Here is an 18,146-nt window from a genome sequence, read left to right as displayed (position 1 = left end):
AGGCCCCTTCTAGCTCTAAGCATATGATCCTATGACTTTGTTATATGCTAATTTTTGAATGTTTATTAGTTGAGTTACAAATGCCCTAGTGTATCGTCTGTAATTTGCAGGTAAAAATTTTTTTACTGGGAGTAGAATGAACAGGGTTAACAAGCCTCTCCTCAGACGACTGCCACACGTCCACAATGCTGTGGGACAACAAAGACTCATTCATTGGGAAAAGGGGCCTGAACATCATATCCCAGGAAGCCATTCATTCATGGTTACACAACATGAGTCAGGAGGTTTTGCAAAGAGAGCTGAGGAGGAAAAAGAAAGGAGAATGAGAAATGAGAGGGAACATTGTGGATCCAGGAAATTCCCCCAGCACCACACCTCATTCCACTACCAGTTAAGGCTTTTTCCCTCCCGCCCTTCAATGCCTGCCTGGACTCTGGTTATTCGCTGACAGCCAGTCTTGTAAAACTTCACTCCTTCCCTGCTGGTAAAGTTCAAGCTGGGAATCACCTGAGAAAACTGAGGCTTCCTGATCCAAGGAAGAAGGTTCCAACTAGGATCAGAAACGCCAGAAAAATAGACAGGGAAGAAATGGTGATCGGGAACTGGACTTAATGTTCTATTCACCAAGCTGTTGTGCTGAGAGGACACAATAAAACATTTTACAATACTCATTACTTCCCAAGTTTTCACTCTGCCCTAAGTCACTAACCTGCAGTGCCTTGTGAAGACCAGTTCTCCATGGTAGATATGTTTGGGGCAGTGGTTTGCTTTGGAAAATGAGTACTGAGTGTTTACTGTTCAATACATTGTTATGATTTTCTTCGATTTTAAGTAAATTCTCCTTTTTCACCACTAATATCTGATGTCATGTAATTAATTCAGCTGGCTGACCTGGGGAGGGAGATTCAGAAAGTAGAAATGGAGAGGAGAATAAGAACATCAATGTGATTAGATATGAACCTGAAATATAGCTTATGAGGACCTGAATACACCACTGTTACATTGACAAAATCAATTTTAATATACTTGCATCCATTGAGTTTAGTCCACTTCTGATTCTTTATTAAACTATTTTCAAAGATCGTTTCCTTTACGATAGCTAGGAAATGTTTTTAAAATCATTTTTCATATAAAATGCTTTCCACAATCTGATGACTTCCTAGAAAGACTGTCACTTAGTGTGATAACATCTGTGCTATAGTTTAGATTTTGAGACAAACATTTTAAGTTTAAAGCCTCACGTTCTTCATCTGAAAATGAAAGGGTTGTATTATATGATCTCCAAGGTTCTTCCTAGATCTGATATAGTTCTGGGTTGTCATATTCTTTAAGTTTGGTGTCAGAGAAGAAGGTTCTCTTGCCTGAAGTTCAGAATTATAGTTTCACAGTTTGAAGGAAACTCAGTACCATCTAGTTCAATACAAAAGGAATATCCACTATAGCATAATAGACAAATAGTCATAGTTGGAGCTCTCCGAGGAGAGGCAACTCATCCCCTCTCTTGACAGCCAGTTCCACTTTGGGGCAGCACTCTTTGTTATTTCCTGATGCCAAACCTAAATTGGCTTCTTTGCAATTTCTACCCATTACACCTGGTTCTGCCTGTGGGAACCAGGAGAACAAGCCATACTTCCTTATGACAGCCCTTCAAAAACTTGAAGACATCTCTCATGTTCCCCCTGGGTCTTCTCTTCTCCACCTAAACATGCCCACTTCTTGCAAAGTATCCTTACATGACACAGATTCAAGGCCTTTCACCCTCCTCTGGACATTCCCCAGCATATCAAGAGCCTTTTTAAACTATGGATCCCAGAGACTTACACAATGTTCCAGACCACAGCAGAGTTCAGTGGGACTCTCAATTCCCTATCCCTGAAAGCTGCATGCCCTTCTTAATGCAGCATTAGCTTTTTAGATGGCCACATCACACTGCTGGCTCATCTTGAGCTTGAAATATACCAAACCCCCCACATCCGTTTTCAAAATAGCCATTTCCCCAACTCGTGCTTGTAAAGTCATTTTTTGTACCCAAGCGTAAGACTACATTTATCCCTATTGAATTTCATCTGACTGACTTATTAATTATATTCTACCCAAAGCTCTAGCCTTTCAAGATCCATTTGGATCCTGACTGTCATCCAGCATGTCAGCCATCCCTTCTGGCTTTGTGTCATCTGCAAATGTGATGAGCATTCCCTCTATGTCTTTACTCAAGTGATTGTGAAAGAGTGGTTAAAAGCACAAAGCCAAGCACAGATCCCAAGGGCTACTACATTGGGATCTTCTTGTCCCATTGACATTGGATCTTTAGCAACCACTTCCTGAGTTTGGCCATCCAGCCAGTTCTGAATCCACTAATTGTATTCTTGTTGAATCTATTTCTCTTCATCTTCACAGAAATATTATGAGATATTTTATCAAAAGCTTTGCTAAAAGCCAAGCAAACTACATCTACAGTATTTCCCATCTCCACTAGTTGAGCATTCCTGTTCAAAAAAAGAAGTGTGTGTGTATGTGTGTATACATGTGTGTATATTTATGCATATAGTAATATATGTTTGACTTGACTTGTCAAGCTATGCTGGCTCTCTGTAATTACTATTTCACTTCCAGATGTTTGCTAACCATCTTTTTAATAATCTGTTGTAGAATTTTCTGAGGAAAGTTGGTTGGCATAAACCTATAGGATTTTAGTATCATAGATTCAGAACTGGAAGGGACTTAAGGGGTCATCTAGTCCAACCTCCAGGAGCAGGTAGGTGCCACAATGAATAGAAAACCAAGCCTGGCATCAGGGAGACCTGAGTTCAAATCCAGTCTCAGACACACTAGCTGTGTATCTTGGGCAAGTCACTTAATCCTGTTTGCCTCAGTTTCTTTATCTGTAAAATGAGCTGGAGAAGGAAATGGCAAACCACTCCAGTCTTTTTGCCCAGAAAACTCCAAATAGGGTCACAAAGGGTAGGACAACTGAAAAATGACTGAACAACAAGAGAGTCCAACCTCTATCATTTTATAGATAAGGAAACTGAGGTCCCAAGAGATTAAATGGCTTGATTAAAATCACACAGGTAATAAACTGTAGAAATGGGTTTTGATAATAAATAATATAGTAATGAGTAGTATAGGTGGAATTTCATCCCAGATCTTCTGACTCCAAATTCAGGTTTCTTTCCATGGTATCACATTGCTCCTCTTCTCTCTCTCTCTCTTTTTTTTTTCCTTATGTCTAGCAAAGGGTGTTAAAGGTAAAAATGACTAGTGAGGCAAGCCCACAATTTCCATAATTAGCCTTCCTGTTCTTCAGCACTTCCTAGGGGAGGTCTGACAGATAAGGCAGGGTTCTGGAGAATCTTTGTAGCACTCCCTCTGTGCTCACATGTCCTAAGCACCACTAGTTTGCGTAGGAAGGCTCCCAGAGGACAGCTGACCTCTTCTCTCTTCAGTGTCCTCATTGTTACCCTGAGGTTTATTATAATACCACTCACAAGTCCTTATCTGCTGTGTTCTCCATTGGTTATCAATTTGTCAGCCAAAATGGATTTGTTTTCTAAATGGGATATTTACGAAGTAAGTATAGCAAGGATGATTGTTACAGAACTGTAGCCCCAAAATGGGAGCACACGACTCTCCGCTTGTACACACAAGGTTTCTAGGAGAGTGGGGGCAAACTTAGCTCTTGTGGTCAAAGGGCAGAATTAGAACTTCAAATTATTGCAAGCGCTTTTCTTTCATGGTGGATTCTTCATGAAATCCCCCTAGGTGTAGTTCTCTCCTGGGCTCTGAGGATCAGTTCTGAAGATGCCTTTCCTCAGGGCATCCATTTTGTCTTCACATTTCTCAGCTCAGAGCACAGATGTTACCTTGCCAGAGGAAAACTACTTTGGAGATCAGTGGAAAGTCCAAAATCTTCCCCCCTTTTGAAGTTCACAATGCTGTCCTTTGGTCAAAGTGGGAGGGAATGTAACACTTCTAAGGGCTCATTCTTCTACTGTCTGACACCACCCTTTTGTATAAGCACAGCTCTGCATCCTCAAGGAACTTCCAAAGCTTGACTCCTCAGTGACAGAATCCCTTCTCTGATACACAGGATGTCCCAAAAGTCTAAGTTCAAAACTTCACTAAGACTTTTGGGACACCATATGTATGTGTGCGCGAGAGTGTGTGTGTGTGTGTGTGTGTGTGTGTGTGTGTGTGTGTGTGTGTGTGTGTGTGTGTATTCTAAAGGCTTGTCTAATTCATTCAATCAATCTCAGTATATTTCCTCTGAAAGTGTCATCTGATTTCATCTAATGGCTCAAAGCACTTCCCTCCTCCCAAACTGATTAAAAGCTTGTTCAAACTAGTTTATGCTGGATGAATGATTGGTTGAATAGAGGTGTCTAGGACTTGTTTATACATTTGACTAATTGATTTCAATCAAGAAATCTCAGCCTTGTTTACAGTAAGTAAAGTAGAGGGTGGGGCATGAAACAAGCCCTTCCGCCATATATATCTTGGATTTGTTTTTAACATAATAATTTGTTTTTAAAACTTATGCTTGTTATTCTTAGGGAATGAAAAACATTTCAAAAATTACTGTTTTTGCTACTTGATTTTGATTACAATATAAGGTACAAAAGATGAAATGATTAAGGTAGGGTTAAAAGAAGAATAGGCAGCCCCTTTTGCAATTTAATTTCAGAAACTAGAAATGAAAATTTCCTCCATATCCCTTAAGTCAGGGGTGGGGAACCTGTGGCCTTGAGGCCACATGTGACCCTCTAGGTCCTCAAGTGTGGCCCTTTGACTGAATCTAGATGTCACAGAACAAATTGTTCTAGCCACAGGCTCCCCATCCCTACTTTAGGTGATAGAATTTCATAATATTAGAGATGGAAGGGAACTTAAAAGTCATCCATTCAACCTTTACCTTAATGAGAATCATCTCTGTAACATCCCTAACAAGTGGTCATTCAGCTTTCACTCGTAGACCTCAAGTGAGAATAAAAACAATCCCTCCCAAGGCAGTGAAATCCTATTTTGGGATGGCTCAAATTCTTTATAAAGGGTTAAAATCTTCAGCTAAACGTGAATCGTCATCCTTCTTGACCTTTCTGCAGACTTTGACAATACTGATACACCCTCTTCTCCATGATACTCTCTTCTCTCTAAGTTTTTGGAACTACTTTCTCCTGATTCTTTTCCCACTCATTTGACTATTCCTCAGTCTCCTTTGTGCTATCTTTCTATAGGTCATACCCTATAGCCCAGGTATCCCACATGGCTATGTCCTGGGCCCTCTTCTCTTCTCTCTCTTCACCATTTCACTTGGTGATCTCATCAGCTCCCATGGATTCAGTGATCATCATATATGTTACATATATTACAATAGCCTGCTGTTTGGTCTACCTGCCTCAGGTTTCTCCCTACTCCAGTCTATCTGCCAAAGTGATTTTCCTTAAGTACAAGTCCAACCATGTCATCCCTCTATGCAATAAACTCCAGTGACTCCCTGTCACTTCCAAAACTAAATATGAAATCCTCTGTTTGACTTCAAAACCCTATAAGTTCTAACTCCTCCCAACCCCCTTTCTGGTCTTTTCACATGTCACCATCCCACCTCCTCCCCCACTTCATCCCACATGTTCTCTTTGTCCCAGTGACACTGGCTTCCTTGCTGTTCTTTGAACAAGATCCTCCATCTCTCAGCTTGAAGCATTTTCTCTGGCTGTCCCCCCATCCCTGGAATGTTCTACACCTACATCAAGCATGAATCATTTTTCAGGCAGTTGAATCATCATTTCATCTTCATTTGAGCTCTACACTGTCCAAATAAATCCCTCGAGGTTCCTGCCTTGGCAAGCCAGGCCAGGTGCTGGACCCATCCTCCTGCTGGTAGCCTTCCTCTCTGCTGCAGAAACTCCTCCTGCTGTTGGTCAACTCTGCCCGAGGGACCTAAGAGCTCCACACTCCCCAACTCACAATGCTGCCTTCTGAGGCTGGAAATAATCCATCTCCAATTTTCACCATTTGGTCACCTATGCTCAGGAAATAAAGCAAGCACAAAAGGCAGATGGGCCCAGACTCAGCACGTATAACTGAGCTCCTAGACTGGCTACCATGTAGTCACAGACATCACACTACCAGGGTCCACCACCGCTCCAGGGATAGGTTTCAGCAATTCCGACAGGCTCAGCAGATGGGCAAAGAAAAGAGAGCTCTAGAGAGTGGGGTTAGGGGCAACTAGGTGGTGCAGTAGATAGAGCTTTGGAGGACCTGAATTCAAATCTGAACTCAGACACTTGACACTAACTAGCTATGTGACCTGGGCAAGTCACTTAACCCCAATTGCCTCACCAAAAAAATAAAAGAGAAAGAGAGAGAGAGAGAGAAAGAGAGAGAGAGAGAGAGAAGAGAGAGAGAGAGAGAGAGAGAGAGAGAGAGAGAGAGAGTGGGGTTACTCCTTTTAAAGTCCACTCAGTGGGCAACTACTCCTGGATTGGTAGCCAATGATCTTTGACTCAGCCTCCCCGACTTTTAGTGTTGACAGTCAGAGGACCAAGGGACCAGCCAGGTTTTTCCTTATTATCCCAAAGCACTCAAGCCCTCAGGACTGAGCCACATGGCAACCTGCAAGCAGCTAGGGCAGCTCAGTGCATTTTCCATGGGGTGTGTACTTCAATCCAACTGTCGCTATATAAATAATACCCAAAAACATGGTTGCATATGAAACTGAACTTTTGTTATGTACAATTGGAGTTTTTAAATGTGTTTTAAATTTAATAAAGCAGTAATAAAATCTCCAGGATTTTTGTTCCCTTTTAAACTATTTGTTCTGTATATTTTAAAATGTTAATTGATGCTCTTTTGTTTGCTTGTTTCTCCCTTTCTATTTTGCATCCCTATAACTACCCAGTAGCTCACTACTCCTCCTTCCCACTCTCCCAGTAACTAAGTATAGTGAAGGAAAACAAACGAACACATTGACCAGGTCTGAAGATCTGAATCTTATTCTGCCCCTCTAGCCCATCATCTGTCTGCCTAGACATGAGAGGCATTCTCTATCATCATTCTTCTGAGGTGATAATTGGTCACTGGGTCACTGTAGTAATCAGAATTCTGAAGTCTTACAAAATTTCTTTCCTTTACAATATGGTGCTCATCTCTTTCCAAAATACAACTCTGGATTACTTTCACCATTTCCTTTTCTACTCCTACTTGTGTATTGCTGAAACTTGCTAGAAGATTTTCCACAACTGTGTTAACTAGGTCCACTATAAACTTATGTCATCTAATGTCAACTAGAACCTCACATACAAATTATTTTACTCTTCCCTGATTGGCTATCACCTTCTCACAGTATCTATTCCAAACTTCTTTTCTTAAGCCTTCTACACTACATTCTTCCCCGCCATCTCAGCAGAGGTCTTGAATTATACTTCACTAAAAAATTGAGGCCATCCATTGTAGGCTTCCTGTTGTCACCAATTCTATATCTTCAATCCCCCCCATGTCAATCCCTATTATCTGTCCTTTGTTCTAGTCTCAGAGGAAGAAGTGGTCCTTCCTTATGTCAAGGCCCTAACTCTGTTTTTGCTCTTAATCCAGTCTCCTGTCTTCTCTGGAAGCTTTTCATACCCTCTCCCTAATTTTCAGTCTTCCTATCTAATTACTCCTTACTGCCTACAGTCATGACCAATTCTCCCCATCCTTAAAAACCCTTCATTGGATCCTACTATCCCCTTCAAGTTTCAATTCTCTATCCTTTCAATTCTCTTCACTTTGACAACTAAACTTTTTGAAAAAGTCATCTACACTCCTCAAGTCATCACCTCCACTTTCTTATCTACCACTTGTGAATCCCTTTGCAATCTGGCTTCCAACTCCACCACTTGACTGAAACTGCTTTAAGATCTCTAGTGATCTGTTACTAACTCCAGTGATCTTTTCTCAGGTAGCTTCCTTCTTGATCTCTTTATAGCATTGTCACTATTGTCTACCCCCTTCTAGATACTGTCTCTTCCCTGGGTTTTCTTGACATTCCTGTCTCTCAGTCTTTTTCATTCTCTGTATGTCTTGGGCCCTGCTCTCTCTGCCTCTGTCACTCTGTGTCACTCCATGTCTCTGTCTCTCTGCTGTCATTCTTAGTGATTTCATTAGCTCTCTTGGGTTCAACTAGGATCTCTATGCAGATAGTTCCCAAATTTAAGCATCCTGCCCTCATCACTCTTGTGAGTTCTAGTCCCATAACACCTGCCTGCTAGATATCCTCACCTGGATGACCCTGCATAGGCAAATAAAATTCAACATGTGCAAAATGGAACTCATCACCTTTACCCTTAAATACAGCCTTCCTTGTAACAGTCATATTTCTGTTTAGAGCACTACCATTCTTCCAGTCATCCAGGTGTGCAAGTGCATCCATCCTTTTCTCTCCACTATCAAGGTCACCATCTTAATTCAGGCCTTCATCATCCATCAGGCAAGAGTGACTATTACAATAGCCTTCTAATTTGTCTCCCTACATCCATCACTCTTCCCCTCTCCAATTCATCACCCACAGAGTTGCCAAAGGAATATTCCTGAAGCACAGATCTGATCATGTCACGTCCTTACTCCAGAGGCTTCATTGGCTCCCTATTGGCCTCTAGTATAAAAGATGAACACTTCTGTTTGGCATTTAAAGCCCTTCACAATCTGGTTCCAACCTCAATTTCTGGACTTATCACACATTTTTTATTTTGTTGTTGTTCAGTCATGTTGGACCCGATTTGGTGTTTTCTTGGCAAAGATACTGGAGTGGTTTTGCCATTTCCTTCTCCAACTCATTTTACAGATGAAAAAACTGGGGCAAACAGGGTTAAGTGACTTGCCCAGCATCACACAGCTAGTAAGTATCTTGCCTTATTTGAACTGTCTTCTCTACTCCCAGCCCTGCACTCTATTCACTGGCCACCTAGTTGTTTGTCTTACACAGTACTTCCTCCCATCCCCCTTCCACAAGCTCTGAATTCCAGGCAAACTGATCTCCTCAGTGCACGTATGCACAACATTCCTTTTTCTGCTTCTGCTCTTCTGACCAGGCTATTCTGCCTCCTCACTGCTACCTCTTGGAGACCCTTGTTCCCTTCAAGGTTCATCTCCTACAAAAGGCCTTTCCTGCTCCTCCAGTTTTTGGAACACCTCATTTCATTATATTGACATTGTTTATATTCAATATTTATTTATCTATTGACATGTTGCTTTCTTGTCCAACCACAGCAGAAGGTAAGATTCTTGAGGACTATTTTCATTTTTGATTATTTTTGAGAGACTGTTTTCATTTTTGTCTTTGTATCCCTAGTATCTACCACTGTGCTTAGCACTTAACAAATGCATTTATTCCCTGCCCATCTTGCTAGCTGCCTTGCTTTCTTGACCTGACAAGATCCTTAAAGACATAATCCTGTCAGCTCCAGAATTCCCATCCTGGGGCCCCTGCTGTCCTGAGGGACTAGGGCCTCATGAAGTCCAATCTATCTAGGCTGGCTCTGTCTTTGCTTCACTTTCCATCTTCTTTCCATTGCAGGGGCACTTTTCAGCCTTGCTCTGAAGCCCCTTCCTCCCTACTTTTCAGTGCTTGCACCATAATTAAATCAATACTGCCATTGCTAAAGGCAAGGAAGTGTCCGCCTACTTCCTTGTGGCCCTATTGACCATTCCTGTAACACCCCAAACCAAAATACCTCTTCCTGGCCACCACTACCCAAAAGGTATTAACCCCCCCATTAGAATGTAAGCTCAATGAGAGCAGAAATTGTCTTCACTCTTGTGTTTGTATCCCCAATGCTTCAACAGCATTTAGCATGTAGTAAGTGCTTAGTTAATGTTTATTCATTAATTAATAAATACTTGCTAAAATTAAACTGAATATGCAGATTTGATAACCATGGCATCTTAGCCTTCCTCCAAGTCCCTGATGAAACTGTTAAACAGCACAGGGCCAGGGACTAATCTGTGAAGCACTCTCCTTAAGACCCTTCTCCAGGCTGACAATGAGCCATTGGTGACAATTGTGGGGAGCTCAGCACTGAATCAGTTCTAGCTCTGTTTAACCAGAGTGTTAGCTAGCCTACCCTCCACTCCACCTTAGCTGTTGTTCATTCATTACAGTCATGTCCGACTCTTCGTGACCCCATTTGGAGTTTTCTTGGCAAAGATACTAGAGTGGTTTCCCATTTCCTTCTGCAACTCATTTTACAGATGAGGAAACTGAGGCAAATAGGGTTAAGTGACTCGTCCAGGGGGTCACACAGCTAGTGAGTTTTTGAGGCTGCATTTGAACTCGGGAAGAAGAGTCTTCCTGACTCCAGGTCTGGCACTCTATCCACTGCGCCACTTAGCTGCCACAAAGATAATATGAACGAATGAATGAAGCATTTTGAGAATATGAGGAACTTTGTCAAATGCTTTGGTGAAACCCAGGCAAGCTCTATGTATAGAATTCTCCTGTTCTACTATTCTAGCTACCTGCTATAAAGGAAAGTAAGGCTCGTGGCTCCAGAGGGCGAGAAGAACCTTAGAGGTCATTTCACAGATAAAGGACTGAGGCCCAGTGGAGCTGAGTGACTTGCCCAAGGTTATACAGGTTGTCAGTAGGTCAGATGGGTCCAAACCCAAGCCCTCTGGCTCCAAATCCAGTTTGTCTGATTTTCTTCCTTTGTTCAGTGGTGCTGACATGATTATTCTAATTCTTTGTGATCATCACTTCTTTTTTCTAAATCTGATCTTTGAAGTCCACTTCATTCATATATATCACCCTGTTAAGATTACACTGTCATATTTATCTATGAAATTGATTTTAACAAACAGAAAATAATTCATTACTAATGTGGGAGTCATTCCTGAATTAGCCGTCTTTGTACAATCAGAGCACTAACTTGCTGGAGCAAGCATCGAAATTAATCAAAAGGAAGAAGAAAAAATTAAAATGAGAGAAAATGTGGTGAATAGTTAAAAATGTGTTCTATAGTAAAAAGAACAAAACCAAGCCCCAGTAATAACCACAATGCAATCTTGTGTTTTCTTTATCTTTCAATTGAATAAATTGTCAAGATTTAGTAGGATACTTTTTGTATTCTTGATATAATTCAATAAATGTTCCCATTTTTGCCCTCTTCAGTACTATTTACCTCTCCTCTATAAATACATCTGGGGCTGTGATGTTAGAATCTAGATTCAGTGGTTTTGCTTATTGTTGGGTTTTAGTTTTGTTCTTTTTACTATAAAAAAAAAACATTTGCTTCAGTAGAGCCAAATATCATCTCAAAGGCTGCCTTCCAGAAAGGTATTTCCCATGAACAAGTTAAAATTATATAAAATTAGGGGCAGCTAGGTGGCACAGTGGATAGAGCACTGGCCCTGGATTCAGAAGGACCTGAGTTCAAATGTGACCTCAGACACATAACATTTACTAGCTGTGTGACCCTGGGCAAGTCACTTAACCCCACTGCCTAGCCAAAAAGAAAAAGAAAAGAAAAAAAATTATATAAAATTTCTTGAAAGCTGTACAAGAGTTAGAACATTGTTTGATCAGAGCATCATAGATTTAGAGTTGGAAAAGACCTCAGCAGCAATATGGTTCAATGCCACGGGTGGGAAACCTGTGGCCTCAAGGCCACATGTAGCCCTCTAGGTCCTCAAGTGTGGCCCTCTGACTGAATCCAAACTTCACAGAACAAATCCCCTTAATAAAAGGATTTATTCTGTAAAACTTAGGCTCAATCAAAAGGCTGCACTCAATGACCTAGAGAGCCACATGTGGCCTCAAGGCTACAGGTTCCCTCTCCTTGGTCTGACCCCTACGTGAAAGGACTCTTCAATATAACATACTCGACGATGGTCCAACCTTCTTCTTTTATAGTTGAGAAACGAAGGTCCACAGAAGTTAAATAACAGTATCTAAGGTCACATAGGTGGTATTGCCAAGTTTTAAATACGAGTCCTTTGAATCCAAACCCAGCATGTTTTTCTCTATATCATGCTGCCCTGCATTGACCCTCATATGATATAACGGGTGAAGCATACAAACAAGGAGACGTCTGCTCTATAAAAGTGTTCACTACTGTCAGTGCTGACTCCAATTCAAAGATGAACTCTTAGGTGGTAAGGTCCTCTAGATGCTTCTGTTAGTGGGTGATATTGTGCTGATTGCATTAAGCACCAGAAGTTTGCAAAGTCTTCTAGACAAGATGCATATTCACTTTAAAGGTTGTGTTCTAATTATCCACATAGGAAAAAGAAAGTGAATGAAGAGCATTTACTGTCCAGCCTATGATATGCAATTGGAATAATAACTAATCCATCTTGGTCAGGTCACTTGATATCTCTTAGCCTCCACTTCTATATCTGTAAAATGAGATGATTAGAGTAGAGACAACTTATTGAGGTCCTTTCTACCTCTTTCTATGATTTGAAGGTCTTTTTTTTTTCAGTCTATCAGTTTCAATAATTACTGTTTTGAAGTCATTTTATAATTTCTTTCTATATTCTGTCCTACTACTTATTCCATTTAAATGCTATTATTTTATCTAATTCTATAGTTGGTATTGGAATTGGTATTGCATGAAATTTGTAAATGGTTAGTGTTGCTATCTTTACTATGTTGGCACAATCAAAGCACATTGAATAGATTTCCAGTCTTTCCATTCAAATTGTTTTATCCATTAGGATGCCCCAAAAATCTTGGTGCAGTTTTAATAGCTTAACTAGCTCTCATAGCTTCAAACTGCACCAAGACTTTTGGGATACCTCATCTCTGAAATTTTATGGGTCTTGTGTGTTTCTTGGTAAGTTAATACCTGAGTATTTGATATAGTTTATTGTTATTATAGTTCTCTTTCTATTAATTTCTTCAAGCTTCTATTAACAGTATGTAGAAGAGTTGACTATTTTGTGAATTACTTTTATTCTACTATTTTAATGAAAGTATACATTATTTCATTTAAATTTTATTCTATTTCTTTGGTTTTCTAAATAAATCATTATATAATCATGAAACAAAATATTTAGCCTCTTCTTTCTCTATTTAATTTCTTTCTTCTTATTTTCTTGCTATAACTAATGTAGCCTAATGCTCCTCTCCCTTCATACTTGGACCTCCTAAAAACTAGTTTTGAGGCATATTTTGTGTGTTAGCCTCCGTTCACTCAATCATTGCACATTCAGTTATTAAGTTATTAAGTTCCAAGTACTAAATTAAATTCTGGGATATAAGTAAAGGCAAAAAACATCCCTGCCCTCAAGTACTAATGGGAGAGACAACATATAAATAAACAGATACACACAAGATACATACATACAAACATAGAACTAAGGCAACCTTAGAAGAAAAGGCTCAAGTGGTTAAGGGGACCAGGAAGGCTTCCTGCAGAAGGTGGTGAGCTGAGTCTTGAAAGAAGCCAGTGTGATTTAGGAGAAAACACAAGTTTTCTAATAATTATTTGTCTTATTTTCTTTTTTCCCAAAAAATGTGGACCCAAAATTTTCATTGTACTTTTGCATAAATATGGATTTATAAAATAGATATTTAGATATTTAAAATATATATTTGTATACATAATGTATCTATCTATATATAAATGTGTATTTAAAAATGAAAGAAGCCATTGATGTCAAGAGGTGAAGGTGAGGAAGGAAAGAAGTGTAAGAAGGGGGGCAGCTAGTGCAAAGGCACAGAGATGGAGTGTTGTATGAGAGCAAGGGCAAGTAGAGTCCTGGCAACCATGGTCTGATATTTTTGGAACATAAAGTGAATGGAAGGGAGTAAAGTGTGAAAAGGAAGTAGGCCTGGTTGTAACAAGAGGGATGGATCAAAGATGAACAACTGGAGTGTGCATTGTTACTCACGTAGCATTAGGTGACTTACAGGAATGTCTCCAGCATAGTCAGTGGATACTTTATGGACCATAGTTACATCATAGAGTTAAGGAGGGTGCTATCATTTTCTGCTTTTTAAAACAATTGATATAGTATAGGGATTCTTGAGTATTTGATAGAATTCATTTGTGAATACATCTGGTCCTGGTGACTTTTGACATGGTAGCTCATTAATAGCCTTTTTTAGTTACTTCTCCTAAGATTGGTTTATTTCTGTTATCTGTTTCATTTGGTCAACTTGTCTATTTCATATTCTTATAAATATTCTTTTCCTTTATAGTCTCAGTTTTGTTGGCATATGTCACAAGACAAAGACTATAATCTGATCAATGTGGAAACACCCATTGACATAGATCACATGATATACAAGATTTAGCATTCTAGAGCATTGAGGCTCAGAGACATTATGTGACTTACCCACAGTCAACATGGTTAGTAAGTGTCATTGGCAGGATCTGAACCTAGATCTTCCTGATTCAAGTTCTCTCTATCCACTGTGCCATGCTGCCTCTCATTGTTAACAAGCGGCTATGTGTAATTATCTCTAATAGTTGTCTTTATTCCATCATCATTTATTATAATCTCTCCTTTCTCATTATGATTTTGATAATTTAACATCTCTTTTCATTTAATATGCTAATGGTTTATCAATTTTAATGCATTCTAAAAAGTTCTTTATAAATTTGTTTTATTTTGCTGATTTCTCCTTTAATTTTTTTATTTGCTTATTTTCTAATTTTTTAAACTGTAAATCAATTCATTGTTTCTTTTTCTCCCACGTTAACAGCAGCATGTAAGAACATAAATTTGTCCCAATACTGCTTTGGCAGTTCTGCCAGATATCATCACCACAACTCTAAATTATCGGTGGCTAAAGCATAATAAATTTTGGTCCAACCTCTCACATTAACTATATTCATATTTGTATATGAGGTGATTTTCCCATTATGAAACATTGTTGGTTTCATGTTTTTAATTCATTTGATAACACTTGTTTCTTTTCATACACTAGGCAATAGGACAGCTTCTCTATTTTCATTGGTGCAGGGGGAGGTACACTCCCTCTACCAGTGAGGGTCAGATAACTTCTTTGCAATTTATAGTCTTAGAGAGTTGGCAAGAGCCCTGAGAGGTTGAGTTACTGACCCAAGGTCACACAAAAGTATGTGTCAGAAGTAAGAATTGCATCTAGCTAGGTCTTCCTGACTGAGGCAAGCTTTCTATGCACTACATGTCATTGCCTCTTTTTTTCTTTATATAGAAGATTAAATTCAAAATTATAATTTTTTAAAATATAGTAAACACATTTAAAATTATTCATTTTGTTAAAAGTAATATGTTCTTCCTTATTTTAATAGCACTATTCCTATTCTGCCTATAAATACATTTATGAAACACTAAACACAGACCCTATTGTTTAGTTGATTTTTATATAATACTTTAATGTTTGCAATATGCTTTATATAAATTATTGCATTTGATCCCTACAAAAACCTTGTGGAGAAGTATTACAGGTATTATTATCCCAGCTCTATAGCTGAGGAAACAGGCCAGGAGAAGGTAATTGATTTATCTCTACAGCTCAGTAAGTTTCAGAAGTGGAATCTGAATCCAGGTTTCCTGACTCTAAATCTATCACTTTATCTACTGCATAAAAAAACAAAACAAAACACCACAACTTCCTCTCTCCTCCTTGTTATTTTTTATCATTCTTTATCAATGATTATAATCAAACTATTTCTGCATCCCTTCACTTCTTCCTACCCTCTTGTAAATTTTTTTTAAATTATGAACTTAATAACACCAAAGTGGGGGGAAGCATTTCCATATACACAGTAAAACACAAAAAGATTATATATGAAAACATGAATCTGTGCTCCATACTGCTTACTTTTAAAAGAAATGTATATATGTATATACCCACAAACATATATATTATATATATATATATATATATAAAATTTTGAAAGTTTAACAGTTTTAAAAGACTGACTTGAATTTTCATATATATGTATATCTTATATATAATTTATACTATATAATATTTTATAGTTCTATATCACACATAATATATAATGATAATATAATATATTATAATGTACAAAATATATAATATAATGATGTAATACTTATATATATCTTATATATAATTCCTGCTATTATATGTCTTATATGGAATTTATATTATATATACAATTCATCCTAGTCTATTGCCTGCTACAATCATATATAATATATATCTTACATATAATTCATATTACAAATATATAATATTACATATATATGTATAAATCAACACAGTCTTTCAAAATTGCCTTACTTGGTTTTTTAAAAATGTTTCAGTGGTTCTCTCATTTTCCTTTCCTTTTCCTTTTTTTGGCATTACCCCCACTACCACTATCTGCCCACTAAAAACAGAAAAACGTACGTAACAACCATGAAGAAGGAAAACATATCTACACGCTGACCATGTCCAAAAGTGTATGTCTTCTTCTGTACCTTGAATTCGTCACGTCTCTGTCATCAGGAGTCCTCTGGAGATTTGATTAGTCATTGCTTTGATCAAAATTCTTAAGTCTTCCGCAGTTGTTTTTCTTTATAATGCTGTTACTGTTGCATAGTGTCCCCAAAAGTCTTAATGCAGTTATAAGCTTAGCTTAAAACTGCACTAAACCTCGTGGGATAGCCTGCATAAATTGGGTGCCTGGCTCTGCTCACTTCACCTTGCATCAGTTGATGAGCCTTCTCAGATTTAGTCTCTTCTATTGCTCACGTTTATTTACCTTTATGCTTCTCTTGAATCTTGTGTTTGTATTTCAGAGTTTCTATTCAGCCTTTGTCTTTTCATCAGGAATGCATAGAAGTCCTCTTTCATTAAAGGTCCATCTCCCTCCTCACAGAATTTTACACGGTTCTTCTGGATAACTTATTCTTTTGCTTTTTGGAATATCGCATTCTGAGCTCTCCACTCCTTTGTAATGGTAGCTGCTCAATGTCAAGTGGTACTGACTTGTGGCTCCTCAGTCGTCGAATGCTTTCTTTCTGGCTGCCTGCAGAATTTCCTCTTTTACATGGAAGATCTAAATTTTGGCTACGATATTGCTGGAAGTTTCCATTTTGTTATTTTTCTCAGAAGGCGACTGGTGTGTTCTTTGTCTTTTTCACTTTACCTTGTGGTTCTAATAGCTCTGGGACGTTTTCTTTCTTGAATTCTTAAAACAGGATGTCCATGTTCTCTCTGTCTTTTGGTCATGGCTTTCAAGCTGTCCAGTGATTCATAAGTAATCTCTCTTTGATCCACTTTACAGATAAGTTGGTTTTGATATGATATTTAAAATTCTCTTCTATTTTTTCAGTCTTTTGACTTTGTTTTAATATGTGTTATCTCACAGAGTCATTAACTTCCATTTGGTTCATTTATAAATCTATTACTTGGGTAAGGTTTTGTATCTCATTTACTAAGCTGTTCATTTTCCCTCCAAATCTTTCCTTCCTAGATCTCATTTGTAAAAATCATTTTTTCGCTCCTTTTGAACTCTTCAGTTCATCCAGAAATCCTAATTAACTTTTTGTCTAGGTGGTTTTTCTTTGAGGCCTTGCTTTAGATGTTTTGAAGCCATTCCCTTCTTACGGATTTGTGTTTTAGGCATCCTTGTCTCCATAATATGTGTTTTATTATGGGAGCCTTTGGTTCTTTTTTATTTTGTTTACTCATTCTTTTAGCTTTACTTCCTGAATTGGGACTTGATGTTAGGGCCTGGCTCTGTGCCCTCTGAAGGGAATGTCAAGGCCTTTTTTGGTATGTCTTGTGTTCTCTACAGTCCTGCTGCTTCTTTCTCTAGGTTTTGATACCAAGGGTGGCTCAGGCCAGAGACTTGCAACTTTGTAGTGCTCCCCAAAGTAGCCTGATCTAGGGCAAAGTCTCATTGCTGCCTTTCTGGTCTGAGCTTTGCAACTCTTAACCCCATTTTGGGTCTTGGTAACACAATTAACTGCCCTTTGCCACTGGTTGAAGTTCCGGTAGACTGCCTCTGGCCCCAGTCTTCATCAGCTAGTTGGAAGGCTATGTAAGTTCAGAACAGAAATGCAGGCTCCCAGTTGTCGGAGTCCCCTGCCCTGGACACTCAGCTTTGAACCTCACAGTGGGTGGAAGGCTAAATTGGAGACATCTCTGAAGTCAGCACTACATGGCCACTTCTTGTTTCTGCTCAAGTTCCTTGCCCACGATGCAGCTTTAGGCTCACGAT

The sequence above is a fragment of the Phascolarctos cinereus genome, unplaced genomic scaffold (genome assembly GCF_003287225.1).
Source record: "Phascolarctos cinereus isolate Bilbo 61053 unplaced genomic scaffold, phaCin_HiC Scaffold_1;HRSCAF=81, whole genome shotgun sequence".
Taxonomy (NCBI): domain Eukaryota; kingdom Metazoa; phylum Chordata; class Mammalia; order Diprotodontia; family Phascolarctidae; genus Phascolarctos; species Phascolarctos cinereus.
Note: the sequence above shows the minus strand (reverse complement) of the source record.